Source organism: Chrysemys picta, unplaced genomic scaffold, assembly GCF_011386835.1.
Source record: "Chrysemys picta bellii isolate R12L10 unplaced genomic scaffold, ASM1138683v2 scaf108, whole genome shotgun sequence".
Taxonomy (NCBI): Eukaryota; Metazoa; Chordata; order Testudines; family Emydidae; genus Chrysemys; species Chrysemys picta.
In genome coordinates this window covers 147706-153705 of record NW_027052815.1, presented here as the reverse complement: position 1 = coordinate 153705, position 6000 = coordinate 147706, and the positions used below count along the sequence as shown (strand labels likewise).

Sequence of the window (6000 nt, the reverse complement as noted above, 5' to 3'; positions counted from 1 at the left end):
ACCTTGTCACATTGATTTAGGAATACTTGTCAATTAATTCCTTACCCCCCTTCATCATTTTATTCCTCCTGATTTTGTATGGAGGTTGCCTGGTGAAATAATTGTCAAGGGGAAATCTGGAGATTGTGGCTTTAGAGGGGAATGGGCCCAGTAGTTTTCTCACCCAGTGCAGCTTGGGAGGAGCGGGAAATGCTTCTGGAAATGTCTGAGGACCACAAAGAACTGTCTTGGACCTAAATATCCAGACTGTCTGCAGATGTGAAAAGGAACAGTGTATCAGTAGATTACACTGAGTTTGCGTGCAGGACATGGCATTGTCGGTTCTCACTTACACACGCCTTGTGCTCTCTCTCTCTGTTTCAGACATCATGAAGCAAAAGTGGAGAAGAAGGAAGTGTCAGGAATGCCACACACAGAGGAGAAAAGAAGATGGAGGAAAAGGAAAGGAACTCTGGGCACAGTAACCAACCTCAAATCAGGCCTCAGGTCATGTAATTAGACTGTAGGGGAATCTCGAGCCTCTTAATACCTTGAGCAGCGTGACCGCCCTGTAAGCTGGGTCCCGGTCTGTGCTATTGTGTCGTTTTGACATTCTGCTCCGTTATCTGGCTATTGAGGGTGACTGCCCTGTAATCAGGGTGCAAGTCACCTCCCTCTGTCTTTGGAGGGGCATTGAGCTCTTTGTTAAACTGAGCAATGTGACCGCCCTGTATCTGGGGTCCGGGTCTCTGCCATCTTGCTCATTTGGCTTTACGCCGTGCTCTGCCCCATTAGTCAGCGTGACAACCCTGTAATTAGGGTCTATGTCACAAGCCTCTCTAGGATGGGACATATCGAGCTCTTTGGTACTTTGACAGCTTGACCTTCCTGTAAATCAGGTTATGGTCTCCCCTATTTGGCTAATGCCAGCGACCACCCTGTAATCAGGGTACAGGTTGCATCTCGCTTTTGAAATCTGGGGGATTAGAATCTAGACCATAACATGGGCAGCTTGACCTCCCTGTAACTAGGGTTTGCGTCTCCGAGGCCCTTTGGGTCTCCGTTAACAGGTTGGTGAATGTGACTGCCCTGTAATCAGGGTGCAAGTCACCTCCCACTGTCTTTGGAGGGGCATTGAGCTCTTTGTTCAACTGAGCAATGTGACCGCCCTGTAACTGGGGTCTGGGTCTCTGCCCTCTTGCTCTTCTGGCTTTACGCCGTGCTCTGCCCCATTAGTCAGCGTGACATCCCTGTAATTAGGGTCCATGTCACAAGCCTCTCTAGGATGGGACATATCGAGCTCTTTGGTACTTTGACAGCTTGACCTTCCTGTAAATCAGGTTATGGTCTCCCCTATTTGGCTAATGCCAGCGACCACCCTGTAATCAGGGTACAGGTTGCATCTCGCTTTTGAAATCTGGGGGATTAGAATCATGACCATAACATGGGCAGCTTGACCTCCCTGTAACTAGGGTTTGTGTCTCCGAGGCCCTTTGGGTCTCCGTTAACAGGTTGGTGAATGTGACTGCCCTGTAATCAGGGTGCAAGTCACCTCCCCCTGTCTTTGGAGGGGCATTGAGCTCTTTGTTCAACTGAGCAATGTGACCGCCCTGTAACTGGGGTCTGGGTCTCTGCCCTCTTGCTCATTTGGCTTTACGCCGTGCTCTGCCCCATTAGTCAGCGTGACATCCCTGTAATTAGGGTCCATGTCACAAGCCTCTCTAGGATGGGACATATCGAGCTCTTTGGTACTTTGACAGCTTGACCTTCCTGTAATTCAGGTTATGGTCTCCCCTATTTGGCTAATGCCAGCGACCACCCTGTAATCAGGGTACAGGTTGCATCTCGCTTTTGAAATCTGGGGGATTAGAATCATGACCATAACATGGGCAGCTTGACCTCCCTGTAACTAGGGTTTGCGTCTCCGAGGCCCTCTGCGTCTCTTGGCCTCGTGCTGTCTTCACAGCCTGCTGCCAACGACCGCCCTGTAATCAGGGATCTGGTCTTTGCCCTCTAGTCTCTTGGCATTTGGCCAAATGCAGCCACTGCCCTGAATGAGCACCCTGTAAACAGGGTACAGGTCTCATCTGCTACTATTTATGGCACGCCCATGACACTGTGTCCAGAGTTCCGGCCCTTCAAACAGCGCTTCCAACTTGCCTGGAATTCTGCAGCCAAGTCTTCTGCTTTCTACTCACTTTTTGGACTCTTGGAGATCTGACATGCTACTGGTGGTAAGATCCGAAAGGGAGTGTCTGGGGCTGTTTTGGACTAAGTCATTCCAGGCAGTATACCTTGTCACATTGATTTAGGAATACTTGTCAATTAATTCCTTACCCCCCTTCATCATTTTATTCCTCCTGATTTTGTATGGAGGTTGCCTGGTGAAATAATTGTCAAGGGGAAATCTGGAGATTGTGGCTTTAGAGGGGAATGGGCCCAGTAGTTTTCTCACCCAGTGCAGCTTGGGAGGAGCGGGAAATGCTTCTGGAAATGTCTGAGGACCACAAAGAACTGTCTTGGACCTAAATATCCAGACTGTCTGCAGATGCGAAAAGGAACAGTGTATCAGTAGATTACACTGAGTTTGCGTGCAGGACATGGCATTGTCGGTTCTCACTTACACACGCCTTGTGCTCTCTCTCTCTGTTTCAGACCTCATGAAGCAAAAGTGGAGAAGAAGGAAGTGTCAGGAATGCCACACACAGAGGAGAAAAGAAGATGGAGGAAAAGGAAAGGAACTCTGGGCACAGTAACCAACCTCAAATCAGGCCTCAGGTCATGTAATTAGACTGTAGGGGAATCTCGAGCCTCTTAATACCTTGAGCAGCGTGACCGCCCTGTAAGCTGGGTCCCGGTCTGTGCTATTGTGTCGTTTTGACATTCTGCTCCGTTATCTGGCTATTGAGGGTGACTGCCCTGTAATCAGGGTGCAAGTCACCTCCCTCTGTCTTTGGAGGGGCATTGAGCTCTTTGTTAAACTGAGCAATGTGACCGCCCTGTATCTGGGGTCCGGGTCTCTGCCCTCTTGCTCATTTGGCTTTACGCCGTGCTCTGCCCCATTAGTCAGCGTGACAACCCTGTAATTAGGGTCTATGTCACAAGCCTCTCTAGGATGGGACATATCGAGCTCTTTGGTACTTTGACAGCTTGACCTTCCTGTAAATCAGGTTATGGTCTCCCCTATTTGGCTAATGCCAGCGACCACCCTGTAATCAGGGTAGAGCTTGCATCTCGCTTTTGAAATCTGGGGGATTAGAATCTAGACCATAACATGGGCAGCTTGACCTCCCTGTAACTAGGGTTTGCGTCTCCGAGGCCCTTTGGGTCTCCGTTAACAGGTTGGTGAATGTGACTGCCCTGTAATCAGGGTGCAAGTCACCTCCCACTGTCTTTGGAGGGGCATTGAGCTCTTTGTTCAACTGAGCAATGTGACCGCCCTGTAACTGGGGTCTGGGTCTCTGCCCTCTTGCTCATTTGGCTTTACGCCGTGCTCTGCCCCATTAGTCAGCGTGACATCCCTGTAATTAGGGTCCATGTCACAAGCCTCTCTAGGATGGGACATATCGAGCTATTTGGTACTTTGGCACCTTGATCTTTCTGTAATTCAGGTTCCGGTCTCTCCTCTTTGGCTAATGCCAGCGACCTCCCTGTAATCAGGGTACAGGTTGCATCTCGCTTTTGAAATCTGGGGGATTAGAATCTGGACCATAACATGGGCACCTTGACCTCCCTGTAACTAGGGTTTGCGTCTCCGAGGCCCTTTGGGTCTCCGTTAACAGGTTGGTGAATGTGACTGCCCTGTAATCAGGGTGCAAGTCACCTCCCTGTGTCTTTGGAGGGGCATTGAGCTCTTTGTTAAACTGAGCAATGTGACCGCCCTGTAACTGGGGTCTGGGTCTCTGCCCTCTTGCTGATTTGGCTTTACGCCGTGCTCTGCCCCATTAGTCAGCGTGACAACCCTGTAATTAGGGTCTATGTCACAAGCCTCTCTAGGATGGGACATATCGAGCTCTTTGGTACTTTGACAGCTTGATCTTTCTGTAATTCAGGTTCCGGTCTCCCCTATTTGGCTAATGCCAGCGACCACCCTGTAATCAGGGTACAGGTTGCATCTCGCTTTTGAAATCTGGGGGATTAGAATCATGACCATAACATGGGCAGCTTGACCTCCCTGTAACTAGGGTTTGCGTCTCCGAGGCCCTTTGGGTCTCCGTTAACAGGTTGGTGAATGTGACTGCCCTGTAATCAGGGTGCAAGTCACCTCCCCCTGTCTTTGGAGGGGCATTGAGCTCTTTGTTCAACTGAGCAATGTGACCGCCCTGTAACTGGGGTCTGGGTCTCTGCCCTCTTGCTGATTTGGCTTTACGCCGTGCTCTGCCCCATTAGTCAGCGTGACAAACCTGTAATTAGGGTCCATGTCACAAGCCTCTCTAGGATGGGACATATCGAGCTCTTTGGTACTTTGACAGCTTGACCTTCCTGTAATTCAGGTTATGGTCTCCCCTATTTGGCTAATGCCAGCGACCACCCTGTAATCAGGGTACAGGTTGCATCTCGCTTTTGAAATCTGGGGGATTAGAATCATGTCCATAACATGGGCAGCTTGACCTCCCTGTAACTACGGTGTGCGTCTCCGAGGCCCTCTGGGTCTCTTGGCCTCGTGCTGTCTTCACAGCCTGCTGCCAACGACCGCCCTGTAATCAGGGATCTGGTCTTTGCCCTCTAGTCTCTTGGCACTTGGCCAAATGCAGCCACTGCCCTGAATGAGCACCCTGTAAACAGGGTACAGGTCTCATCTGCTACTATTTATGGCACCCCCATGACACTGTGTCCAGAGTTCCGGCTCCTCAAACAGCGCTTCCAACTTGCCTGGAATTCTGCAACCAAGTCTCCTGCTTTCTACTCTATTTTTGGACTCTTGGAGATCTGACATGCTACTGGTGGTAAGATCCGAAAGGGAGTGTCTGGGGCTGTTTTGGACTAAGTCATTCCAGGCAGTATACCTTGTCACATTGATTTAGGAATACTTGTCAACTAATTCCTTACCCTCCTTCATCATTTTATTCCTCCTGATTTTGTATGGAGGCTGCCTGGTGAAATAATTGTCAAGGGGAAATCTGGAGATTGTGGCTTTAGAGGGGAATGGGCCCAGTAGTTTTCTCACCCAGTGCAGCTTGGGAGGAGCAGGAAATGCTTGTGGAAGTGTCTGAGGACCACAAAGAACTGTCTTGGACCTAAATATCCAGACTGTCTGCAGATGCGGAAAGGAACAGTGTATCAGTAGATTACACTGAGTTTGCGTGCGGGACATGGCATTGTCGGTTCTCACTTACACACGCCTTGTGCTCTCTCTCTCTGTTTCAGACCTCATGAAGCAAAAGTGGAGAAGAAGGAAGTGTCAGGAATGCCACACACAGAGGAGAAAAGAAGATGGAGGAAAAGGAAAGGAACTCTGGGCACAGTAACCAACCTCAAATCAGGCCTCAGGTCATGTAATTAGACTGTAGGGGAATCTCGAGCCTCTTAATACCTTGAGCAGCGTGACCGCCCTGTAAGCTGGGTCCCGGTCTGTGCTATTGTGTCGTTTTGACATTCTGCTCCGTTATCTGGCTATTGAGGGTGACTGCCCTGTAATCAGGGTGCAAGTCACCTCCCCCTGTCTTTGGAGGGGCATTGAGCTCTTTGTTAAACTGAGCAATGTGACCGCCCTGTATCTGGGGTCCGGGTCTCTGCCCTCTTGCTCATTTGGCTTTACGCCGTGCTCTGCCCCATTAGTCAGCGTGACAACCCTGTAATTAGGGTCTATGTCACAAGCCTCTCTAGGATGGGACATATTGAGCTCTTTGGTACTTTGACAGCTTGATCTTTCTGTAATTCAGGTTCCGGTCTCCCCTATTTGGCTAATGCCAGCGACCACACTGTAATCAGGGTACAGGTTGCATCTCGCTTTTGAAATCTGGGGGATTAGAATCATGACCATAACATGGGCAGCTTGACCTCCCTGTAACTAGGGTTTGC

The 6000-nt window shown here is 49.9% G+C and overlaps 1 long non-coding RNA gene across 1 annotated transcript; it reads left to right on the top strand.

Annotated features, from left to right (window-relative positions):
• Positions 1 to 451: 451 nt before the first annotated feature.
• Positions 452 to 2696, top strand: LOC135978081 (uncharacterized). The gene is made up of 2 exons (XR_010595513.1): positions 452 to 2213; positions 2635 to 2696. It is a non-coding gene; the product is annotated as an uncharacterized LOC135978081 (long non-coding RNA).
• Positions 2697 to 6000: the final 3304 nt, after the last annotated feature.